Source organism: Pyrus communis, chromosome 15 (assembly GCF_963583255.1).
Source record: "Pyrus communis chromosome 15, drPyrComm1.1, whole genome shotgun sequence".
NCBI lineage: Eukaryota > Viridiplantae > Streptophyta > Magnoliopsida > Rosales > Rosaceae > Pyrus > Pyrus communis.
The window spans coordinates 2458456-2470888 of NC_084817.1; the positions used below are offsets into that span (position 1 = coordinate 2458456).

Below are 12433 nucleotides of genomic sequence, written 5' to 3' on the forward strand. Positions count from 1 at the left end.
ACTCTCTTTAGAGGCCCACCTATAACTATAAACCTTGCAAATAACTTCATCTTCTTTTAGGGTCCAACCCCTTCCCTTGGTTGAAAATATAACCATTTGAAACAAAACAATGAAAATGTAATTTAGATTATTGGAAATGGCAAGAGAGGTGTATGTCTGAAAAGAGTTTGAGGTGAATAGAATGTGAAATTTGGATTAAAATGAGGTAAGATAGTATGTAAGGGTAAAAAGAAAGTGAGAAATGACGTACAAATGGGATAGGTATTTATAGGAAAGAAAAAAAGAATTTTTTTTTTTATGTTTTTAAATTTCACCTAAAAAAAAAAAAAAGAGGGAATTCTAGCAACTAATTGACGTTAGCTAGCTGTTACCAGCCCAACTACCGGATGCTTTTATGTCCAGTCATAAAATTTGAATCAATTATTGTAACATGGCAGCTCGGCCCCGTAGGTAACGGGCTGGGAGAGAGGCTGTAGTTAGCTAGCATGATGCCCTTTTGGCCAAATAATAGCATGTTGGGCTCCATAGATTTATAGCCTAACCATCCATTGGAGATAGATTTTTGGACAAATCAAGCTATTTTTTGGCTTGTAGACCTTTAGCAATCTTCATTGGAGATGGATTGAACTCCTTTGATATATCAGTTTGTTATGAGAAGGACTTATAGAAAATCGAGTTCAGCGTGGCATCATGTTCTAATAAAACGACATATATAGGGTTTTAAACACATGCATGGACGAGACGTAGGTGTGAACTCCTTCTAAACGAATTGCTCTCCGTTGTTATGTTAAGACTTACAATTTTGGTGATTAATAGAATCTATGCTTCTATATATGGTAAGTAGCCTTTGCATTCATCGCGAGTGACACTAAAGAGAAACTTTTTGTCCCAGTGTCACTGCAAGATAAATATAGTGACACCGGAGACTATACCTATTTTAAAAACATGAAGCCTACAATTGGTGATTAGCTTAACGTTTTGGTTTATTTCTTTTGACCTATTATTACAACAAAATTCCTTAAATTATTCAAAGGTAGGTTTGTTAGCTATATGCCATCACTTTCATGTTCCTTAATTTATTTATACAAGCGATATTGAATAGTGGATGAGGAGAGTCAAATTTTTGTTGCGATGATAAATATTCTTGATAAAGTGAACTACATAATCGCCATTTATGCAGTTTAATTGGAATAAAAATTTGTGTAGAATGGTAAAACCACATATCCTTTGATGGTCTTAATTGACCCACTAATCTCTCTCAGTTTGTGAGTTGCTTTGATATATCACTCCTTATCTTCTTTAGACTTACAATTTTGGTATTAAAAGAATCTTTACTTCTATATATATGGTCATCTTTGCATTTTCATAGTGAGTGACATTAAAGAAATGTGTGTCCCAGGATCACTATCGAGAGAGAGAGAGAGAGGGGGCAGCGACACGGGAGCCGGGAGATACTTATGTGAATTTCGTGATCGTAACTGTTCATCGTATATCATGTGGTTATAAATCATTTCAAAATTACATATAAATAGTACCTAATAAAAACTGACCATACAATGTACGATGAAATGTCACGATCACTAGATCTCTAGGATCCTTAAAAAAAGAAGGGTTGTGATTTTCACACATCCTTAACTACTTTTCCCATACCCCTCTGTATTTTTTAATACTTAATTGGTATCCTACTATTTAATCTTCTATATATACCCCTCCTTATTTAATCTTTCAGTAATTACCTATAAAAAGTAAGAAGGGTATATATGGAAAATTAAACAGTAGGATGTCAATTAAGTATTAAAAAATAAGAAAGGATGTGGAAAAAAGTAGTTAAGTGTGAAAATCATAACCCAAAAAGAACCCTCGCTGGATCATTTTACTTTGTACAAACACGAACCCGACAATTGGTGATTAGCTTGACATTTTGGTTTATTTTGATTTGACCTATTCTTAATGATCGGCTCCCTCACCAATATGCTAGTTATGCAATGCATATGGACCCCTATACCCTAATGCAAACACAAAGACTTCCAAGTCAATGAATATATCACTTCCATTGCCTTTTGACGTTGACGTGGTGCTGGGAAAGATGCGATGATGAAGGTGCTTGATTACTTTTTTACTCTGCCAATTGTATATGTACGTTTGTACGACTGTCGTATTTTTCTCCATTGCTTGACGACTTTCTAGATTGAAACCAGAGTGTAATTTGACTGCCAATACCATACTTCCAAGTTCTGAGAAAGGACAGTATGGTCATTTTGGTGGTCAACGAGAATCACCATTGTTATTTGTTGGGTCAGGGTGGAGGAAACTTTGTCTCCATCATTGAAAACTGGTGGTATGCTTGCAGCTGAGATGGCTTCCATTGCATTATTGAACGCTGGTGGCATGGTGCAGCAGACAAAGGCAATGGCAGGAGCAGCACAGCCATATATCCTACGAAATGATGGACATATTGGACACTGACATGCTGAAACAACAAATTGAGCTGCGAGAAGCTTGTTTGATATTGTTGTGTCTTAAAAAAAAAAATGTTTTTGTTGTGCGGTAAGAATAAGCAGCTGTGAAATAAAGTAACAGAGTATTTGGTAAAACTTTTTGTAAAAGTGCTTTTGAAAAATAAAAGTAGTATTATAGTATTTAGTATACTTTTATGTAAAATAGTTGTGACTGTGTAAAATGACCAAAAAATGTATAATACTAGATATGTCATTAATTTAATTTTCTTAAGTCTTCCCCCTTTATTTTCTCTATCTGCATCGAAAAATCTCTCCCACTACCCCACTATTGAACCAGACTTTCCAAAAACCAAAAACATCTCTCTAGAAGTCTCCCCCACAACCCCAATTTTCTAAGTTTTTATTTTTTTTGCTCCGTCTTCTTCTTTTCCATTTTCTGCTCCGTTCCTCAATCTCTCTTACATGTCATTTGATATGCAATACATACATGATCTAGCTGCTTGAGGAGTTCATTATATATACATCGAGCATGACCAATGCTCCAGGATGTTGGTTTCTTTCTTCTTCCAGGACTAATCATTTTTTCTTTTTGAAACTGTATAGTATGAATTTGATCATACGAAGTAGTTTCCTATATTTAATTTTGGGTATTTGGAATAATTGAGTTTTGGTGTCCGTCTAGGCAATTTGGGCTCTCCTAATTTGCAAAAATACGAAGCTCAGTCACTTGTAAGCAATGCAATCTGGGAAATCTGGGCAAATTTGCGATGCCAAAACCAAATCTAGTCCTCGTCGAAAAAAGTGGTGGTATTTCTCGGCACGATTTTGTTGGCATGGGAGTGAAAGAAGATGGACAAGAGATGGGAGGAAGGATAAAGAGAGAAACAATGTCCTAGGGTATGGAATCCAATGTCGATAATAGTGATTGTTGAAGCTGGGAGTGAATAGCGTTGTGGTGGGATCGACGAGGATGACCTCCCAATTGAAGTCGGCGACGTTTTCCACTTGGTATTATCTGTAATTATTTAATTGTTTAAGGTCATTTTGGGTGTTTGAAAGTTTCATTAAAGGGCTCAGCGCCTATTGCAAATTAGGTTTGCGCAGAAGTTTGTGGAAGCAAAAAACGCCAATTTTTTAAAGCTAGCTTTTGCTGCTTTGAACTTTCAGTTTTTTTCATCCAAAACTGTAAAAAAAAACTGAAGTTGAATGTTTACCAAACACTCCCAACTTTTTTTTATACCCTTTTTTTTTTTAAATCATCTCAGTATCAAACCAGTACTAAGAGCAAGAAGACAAGCCAACTTCCTTTGTCACCCCTAGTTGCTTTTGTTTTCGAAAAGCAATAGAGGTAACTTCGAATGACAGGTTAAGTGTGATTGATGAGCAAAGAAGAAACGCGCTTATGTTTCAACCCAATGAGAACGATATTCAACAAGTACCTAAACAACAATAGACTTCTCCCTATGTCGACACGTCTAAGGTATGGAGTAGGATTCTCTCATCTCTTTTTTTTCTTCATTTTCCCTCCCTTCCTATTTGAATGGTTATGATTAAGCTACGTTAACATCTTGTATTAATTTTTTATAAAAACAAAATTAAAAAAAAAAAAAAAAAAAGACAAAATAGATAATGTGAGAGGAAGGAATGGAAGAGAATGGAAGGGGATGACAAAAGATGAGAGAAGAGAAGCGGAAACGAAAAAGATGTTTTTATAACAAAGTTGTTGATTGATGGTAGAGAAGATAGGGTGATAAAAAGAAAAGGCCAAATAGATAACGTGAGAGGAGGGGATGAAAGAGGATGGAGGGGGATGGGAAAATGAAGGAAGAGAAGCGGAAATGAAAAAGATGTTTTGATAACAAAGTTGTTGATTGATGGTAGAGAAGATAGGGTGATCCTTATCCTCCCTATTCTAGGGATGGGAGGAATGGGAAAGACAAGTCTGACCCAACTAGCTCATAATGATGCCAATGTTGAATCCTGTTTTGATAAGAAAATATTGGTTTGCGGATGAGATTAAGATTGCCAAGCCATAAACAGTGATAACACACCTAGTTCAAACTATCAGGTGAGCCACGTCTTGGAATCTATGTCAACATCCATTGACGGCAAGAGGTTTCTCATTGTCCCACATGCCGGGCGGACCTATAACCCTGAAAAGTGGGACCAATTACTTTGTAGACATCGAAATTTCGGAATTTTTCGTGTTTACATACTTATTCAAAGTGGTGTTAAAATTCTCCCTTGCATCTTTGTTACTCTTACTCTTTTGCTATTGATAATTCTGGGAGAGTTAAGTAAAGACTATTGTTTTTAATCTTCAATCACATCGTGTTTTTTTGCTAGGCAAGTAAACGAGTCTTAAGGCATTTGAAGATATTAGTAAAAAAATGGTAGAGCGAGAAATATAAAGATTTGCCTCTCACCGTAAAAGATTTAGGCAGTCTCACGTACAACAAGGGAGTGAATGACTATGTGTCTGGAATAGTAAGATATGGAATTGAAAAGAGATGGAGCGAAAAGTTTTCCAACCACTATTACCATGTTATTATGATTTGGTCCCAATAGTCAAATAATGTCTTTCATGTTGTGCTAGTTTACTTAAAGATCATGAGTTTGACAGAGGTAATTTAGCTAATATATGGATGGCGCAAGATTATCTTAATTCAAAATAGACTAAATATAAGACAGAAATTGGTCAGGCAATTTTTCCTAACCTAGTAGCATGGTCTTTTCAAGATTTAAAGAAAGTGTTAGTGGTAAAATTATAGGTTGCAAAATGCATGATATTATTCATGACTTTGTGCAATCTCTCACCTAGAACGAATGTTTGATCATCAATGTTGAGGGTGTTGGCAATGAAATAGAGGTTTTAGGTGAAAAGGTTCGCCATTTGACCGTGTTAATGGCAATGCACAATTGCCGACTTTCACCTTCTAATACTTATTACAATTGCAAAAATCTCCGTACCCTCAACTTTCATTTTTATAACTGAAATGTTGTAGGACATTAAATTTAGGTAGAAGTTTGATCAATGAAGTCCCGAAAAAGATTTGCGAATTGGTACATTCGAGGTACCTTGATTTTTGAGAGAATTATAACTTGAATATATTACTGGACAATAGCTGTGAGTTGTACAATTTCTATACCTTGTGCCTTTCTGGCTTTTGATCGCTGTCCTAATCTGGAAATACTTGCCAAAAGGATTCTGAAATTTCGATCATGCTATGCTTTTCCTCCTTACGAATTAGTCTCTGTTTTCTCCTGGTAATATCACCGAGCTCTATGTTATTTAGAAATTACGTTGCATCAAATGTGGCTATATATATCTTTTCAGACGATCTTCGAACAAGATTGATGTCGCTTTTACATAACTTTTCATCACTACGTGTAGGCACACTGCTATCCTATGTAACCAAATTCGATATCGAATGTCCATGGCGAAGGATTCGAGTGACAGTCTGTTTTGTAGCAGAGCAGGGAACTGATGAGCAGGTAATTGAGCTCTATCTAATTAAGATATTTATGTATGAGGTCCAGATATTATCACATTTGTTTAATTTGCATATTTTTCTTCTTCTTCTTCTTCTATATTTCTTCAGATGTTTTCATGTTTAATTATGATGATTTAACCTCACCTGCATGCAAGATGGCCGTGTGAAAAGTTGTGATCGATGAACCATCAAGGAAAATTATCGTGCATTCATCTGACTGATTGATGACAATTTTACGTAACTAATCATCAGTATGTGTAACTACTCCTACGATACGAAATTCGATATCGAATTTCCAGGCCACGGGCAGGATTTTCTTATCTTGGTTGCGGAAGCTTTTTGCAGCAGTGTCAGTTGAATTCACCTTCAAATTTTATCAAGACACCAAAAGTTTCTCGTGAGGTTTGGTATTTGGCTTTAATCTACATAATTTAGTTGTTTTTTGGACAATTTAATTCTAAGGACAATGCCTTAGAGTTGTTGCTGAATCGGGAATCCATCTATGGTTTCAGGGATTCTATCGAAGCAAGAAGCTTGATCTTGACCATCAACTTCCCCCTACTGGATTTTCAAGTGAAATTTTGATCATATTCACCGATGCCATGAGAACTTGCAGGCATGGGAAAGTAATTCCTTAAAGCTGCTGTTAATGATACTAGATCCTTCATGGCCATTTTTCAACAGGTCAAATACAATCATGTGAACAAAGCAACACTGCAAAACTCAAAAAATAAAAATACGCTTAGAAAATTACGATTAAAATTTAATAAATATTACATCTATTAAAAACAATAGTTCGAACTCACAATATAACAAAGTACTCGTGTTCATCAAATTCATTCACCGTATATAATGATTAAAACATAATTACAACAATACATGATTCAATTCTCAATTAAAATAGGATGTGTTCTATGTAGATCCTGCAATCGGCACTCGGCACTGCAGTCGCCAGTCAGCACGGGCTAAAGAAAGAGCTACATAGGAGGGTTGGAGGTTCCATACATGATTGCAGATTTTCTTTTGGAGGATAGTCATACTTTGTAATTTTGATGCGTGGTACTCTTTTCTCAAATTTCCAGCCATGGCTCTGTTGAACTTGTATATACAGCCAAGAACAAGGTCAAGTTGCAGTAATCAGTCAAGTAAAGTACAAACCCTTTTGCATATAAAACATTGCAATTTCATTAACCTGATGAACCTCCATTCGAAGTAGCCATGGATGCTGCAAACCGATTTCTGCGTACTGGGACTCTTGTCCCCTCTGTCAGATTATTATGAACTCTAACCAAGAATAGGACTTAGTTCCGTACAAAGCATACAACTGTGAGAGCAGATCTCACAATATATATAGGCATATATCTCTCCTTATCCAATAAGAATTCCCTATTAAAATCCTTGTAGAAAACAACTTATGTTATCCAATCCATATCAGTTTAAATGTTATAACAAAATCCTTCACAAACAAGGGATTTGCACACAGCTTCTCATAAGGCTTTCCTATTCCAATTGGACTTAATCATTCATTGTCAAAATATCCAATCTCATGTTCATATTCTTACGGGCTCAAGGCAAGGAGGCTGAAAAGTGTACTTGCAGGGCAAGTGGGCAACTCCTCCTGCATCTTATGATTTCATCATTCACACCCAAGTTTTCTTACAATTCTAAATGAAAACGTGCATTAGGCCTAACTTATTTGGGCTCTTTGTACTAAACAGGCCCATATTTCTCATTCCAATTTTGTAGCTCAGTATTATCTTTGTTATTAATCTTGGAACCGCGTACAGCTGCAGAACCTGCTTTATTGTCTTGCTATCTCCTTATTTTTATCTCTCGGACTCTTACACTCGTCGCGTTGTATGCTAGAATCTATCCAATATGAGAATCGCGATAAAGTTAAAAATTTTTTTTAAGGGTTTTGTTGATTGAGATGTTTTGGATGTGTTCTGGTTCAAATTTTAATTGAAGTCGAAAGAAAGCTTTGAGTTTATATGGAGATGTTTTCAATTTTTGTTGTTGGTGTATTCGGTTTAAGCATCTGACACGGTTTCTCTCTAGTCCTTTGGTTTAGCGAGTGAAACAGTTATCTGACATTGTGATATATTCTGTATCGGGCATAAACTATTAAGGATAGTTTATCTTGATTTTCTGTTGTAATTAGTCATTGGACAGTTAGTTTGTTATTGGACAGTTATAGGTTAGATTTTGATGAGCTGTCAAACTATCGCTCTCTGTATAAATATCTCTGTACTCTAATTATTCAATGAAATGAAATACTTTCCTAATATGGTATCACTAGCCTTTGTCTATCGACTTCTCTCTCTTCAATCAAATCCCTCTCGCTTCCCACTGCGATCTTTCTCGTCTTTGATTTTTTTATCGATTTCTCGATCGTGTTTGATCTCTTCGAGCTTCTCTCATCAATTCAGCCATGGCGTCTCCTTTGTCGGAATCGACTTCTCCAGTTCATCCCCTTTCGACTTCTTCATCAAACCTTAATTTTTCCAGTTCTGCCTCCTTCACGATCCAAAACATCAGATCTATGGTACCAATCGAGCTCACCACTACAAATTACTTAACCTGGAGTGCTCTCTTTGCACCAATCTTTCGTTGCTATAATCTTACCGGTCTCATTGATGGATCTATGGCGGCGCCGCCTCAATTTCTCCTTGATTCTTCCGGCAATCGCACTTTGAACCCTGCCTATGTTTCTTGGTATGAGAATGATCAAAATATTCTCATCTGGATCAACTCCACACTTTCTGAATCCCTAATTCCCTATACCATTGGTGTTAATTCCTCTCGAGAGCTATGGTTTAAGCTTGAATCGAGCCTTGCAGCGGCCTCTCAATCTCACATTCATGAACTCCGATCTCATCTTCGTAGCATTTCAAAAGGTGATTCCACTACTGCTACTTATCTTCAACAAATTGAAGAGATCGCTGATGCTCTTGCCAACGCCGGAGCTCCAGTTGAAGACTTTGATCTAATTTCTGTAACACTTCATAGCCTGCTGCCGGAGTATGATGCATTTGTTGATGCGATCCAATTCCGTCTCGGTTCTACAACACTTGATGAGCTACATGGATTACTTCTGAGCAAAGACATTCAGCTTGCAACTCGCAAGAAAGCTACTACATCCTCTGGTGTTTTTCAGGCCTTCAATTCGAATCTTGCATCATCATCTGGCATTCTACATACACCGACTTCTAATTCTGGCTCTCTCGCCTTTCTTGCTTAGAATTCATCTCAGTTTAACCAGTATCAAGCCCGTTCTCAAGATCGTAATCAGTCAAACCCTAGGCATTTTCAAAATAAAGGCAATTTCTCCGGCTATCGTTGACACGCCCCGACCCCGATATTTCCCGAATACCGGGATAGGCACATGCTGGCCGACACCCGAGGGTGACGAAAGCCATTTATTTAGTACAAATGCTGAAAACAAGGGATAAATAAGGCTTATAAATATAAAAGAATAATGAATATGCAAATAAGGACCGTGTTCAGAGCACACCTCTAATCTAGAACACTAAAGAAAATAATAGAAAATTGAATGAAACCAAGGAGTGGGTCATACACCGAGAGGACTCGAAGATGCCGATGCGGAAGTGCCTAAACGTCGGGATTGTATGCCTCGATTCTAAGTCCTGAAGGGGGCGCAAAACAAACATGAGTGGACCAAGTTGATATATATATATAATAAAACAGTTATCAACATACTAACCCCCAGGTTTTATGAAAACACAAATATAATGATAAACATAGGTTTTCCGAAACCTAGCATGTAGTGCAATGTCTCAAATCATCATTCGCATAAAATAATAATCACTAGTGAATGTCCGATATAACACTTCAGGCCCCATGCCGGCTCCCCGTCTCTGAGCAGACAGTCAGAGGAAAATGCACTTCAGGCCCCTTGCCAGCTCCCCGTCTCTGAGCAGACAGTTAGAGGAAAACACACTCCAGGCCCTATGCCAACACCAAACCGTCGCCCGGGACGGACCGGATCTATCCCTACGTCCCGTAGCGGAAAGGACCACTAGGTAAGTACAAAACCGGTGAACATACATATATTGAAAATCAACTTCATAGTATAAAGTCATCCATCATCTATACTATAAAGAAGTGTTCTAAACATGTTCTAAATATCATATCGTCATCCATCAGATATTCTATAAGAACATGGGTTATAGGAAAAATAGTAATAATTCAAACTAGCCTCAGTAAACATGTTATCTCAAAACGTTTCATAAAACATAATCATCAAATCATGCTTTTCATGTATGCATTTATACTATCAAAACATGCATTTTTAGAAGGGGTCCACTCACAGTACTTAGCTGCCGAAGAGCCATGCAACTAGCGAAGACGGAAACGCCACAATTAAACGCCCCTAAGCACATAAATGGTACATTTAGTCAAACTCTACTCAAATGAATGAATTTGGGAAAACGGACATCGGAAACGGGTTCAGAACGTCGAAATTAGCCTAGGAGGGGTCTCGCACGAAAACCCAAAAAGTCAACGGTCAAAGTCAACGTTGACCATTGACCGGGTCAACGGGTCACGGGTTAACTGGTCATGGGTCAGGGTCACGGGTTTGGGCTTTAGGGTTTTGGGTTAGGGTAATTGGGTTTAGGTTTTAGGTGGGTTGGGTTTGGGTTAGAAGGAAAGTGGGTTTGGGTTTGAAACCTCATAGCCCAAAGGCCTTTAAAACAAAATAAAAATAAAAAGGAAAAGGTTTTGGGTTTTGCGCCAGAGACCAAACAGGCCTAAGGCCCGTGTGAGGGTGGAGAACGGCCCGAAGGCCTGGGTGCGCCGGAGAAGGACGCCGGAACTCGGCCGGAAAATTCCCAAGCTCCGTTGGAGCTCAAAACTCAACCAAAACATGTCATTTAATATACCAAAATGAAGCCCCGAAGGTAAGGAATCGAAATATACCCTTGGTTCTCGTCATTGTGGCCGGAGTTGGCCGGAAAACAGCCTGGAAGCCACGGGTGTCCGCCGGAACTGGGTAAAAGTCAAACGAGCATAACTTCTTCAATACTCAATGAAATTGAGTGAAACAAAAAGGAAAGTTGTAGTACTCAGCGAGACGAAGAGATTGATACCTCGCACGCCGGCCAAATCGCCGGTATTTGGCCGGAAATTTCCTCGAAAGGGGCGGTGCTCGCCGGAAAATTGGGTGTGCACTCACCCGTGCCAAAAACACTCCAAAACCTTGGAATTCAAGAACCCAAACCCAATAACCACATCTAGGAAAAGTCTAACATAAGAAAAGAAGAAGAAAAAGGGCTTACCCAATCGGAAAACAACCAAAACTCGCCGGAGGTGTTCGTGTCCTCCCGGCGCCGCGAGCAGGGGAAAGAGAGAGAGAGAGAGAGAGATGCAGTTGAATGGCGATGATGGTGATGATTTCCTCGAGTAGGTGTAGTTGTGGGTGTGTGTGTGTGTGTGTGTGTGTGTTGTCACGGGGAAGAAGAAGAGAAGAATGGAGGAGTTTTCAAAAAGAAAGGAAAAAGGTGCAGACAACGAAAGAAAAGAAGGAAAGAAGAAAAAAAGAAAAAGAAGAAAGAAGAGAGGAGGGACACGGCAGGGGGGACAAAACAGGGGGTGGGCCCCTTGGGCTCACCAATTAAGGTTTAAAAAACAATTTTAAAAAGGAAGGTATCCCCAAACTTAGTGAAAATACAAAAATACCCATTTTCTTCAATAAATCCCAGGACGGGTTATTACAATCGTGGTAACAATCAGCGTCATAATTACAATCGCTATACTTATAGGAATAATCGTGGAGGTCGCTTGGGTTCTAATTTCAGTGGAAAAAGAACCACTTATCAAATCTGTCATCAATATGATCATGAAGCATCTAATTGTCCTCACCATATAAATCCTTTGTTTGGCAATCGACATTCTCAGATGGCTATGTGTGCTAATCCTTCACAGACTGCTTCTCCTTATTGGCTTCTTGATTCCGGAGCTAGTTCACATATGACAAGTTCTATGGCGAATCTTCAACAACCATACACAGGCCCTGAACAAGTCTACATTGGTGATGGCAAAAGTTTGGCTATATCTAATTCTGATTCTTCCCCTATATCTACTCCTCATCATCGCTTTGTTTTGCATGATGTGTTACATGTGCCTAATTTAAAGTAAGATTTACTCTCTATAAATAAATTTACCCTTGATAATTGGTGTTCAATTAATCTATATCATTTTCACTTCCCTGTGAAGGATCTTACTTCGGAGATGACGTTTTTTAAAGGACCTATACAAAATGGGTTTTATTCATTCACTGCATCTGTCAATGATGGCTCGCATAAGCTTTTTGCAGCCATTGTCAAAGCTTCTCCAGAGATTTGGCATCAAAGATTGGGTCATCCCTTTTTCAAAGTTTTACATAAACTTGTTTCTAAGTCTAGTATTCCTCTCACTACTAGTATAAATAAAACCTTCTGTTCAGATTGTGTATTGGGT

General features: G+C 38.0%; 1 long non-coding RNA gene across 1 annotated transcript; it reads right to left on the bottom strand.

The window, feature by feature from the left end:
- Positions 1 to 6709: 6709 nt before the first annotated feature.
- Positions 6710 to 7290, bottom strand: LOC137718848 (uncharacterized). Its single transcript, XR_011065938.1, has 2 exons — positions 7146 to 7290; positions 6710 to 7051 (listed from the first exon to the last, which is right to left on the bottom strand). It is a non-coding gene; the product is annotated as an uncharacterized lncRNA (long non-coding RNA).
- Between the last annotated feature and the right edge of the window lie 5143 nt (positions 7291 to 12433).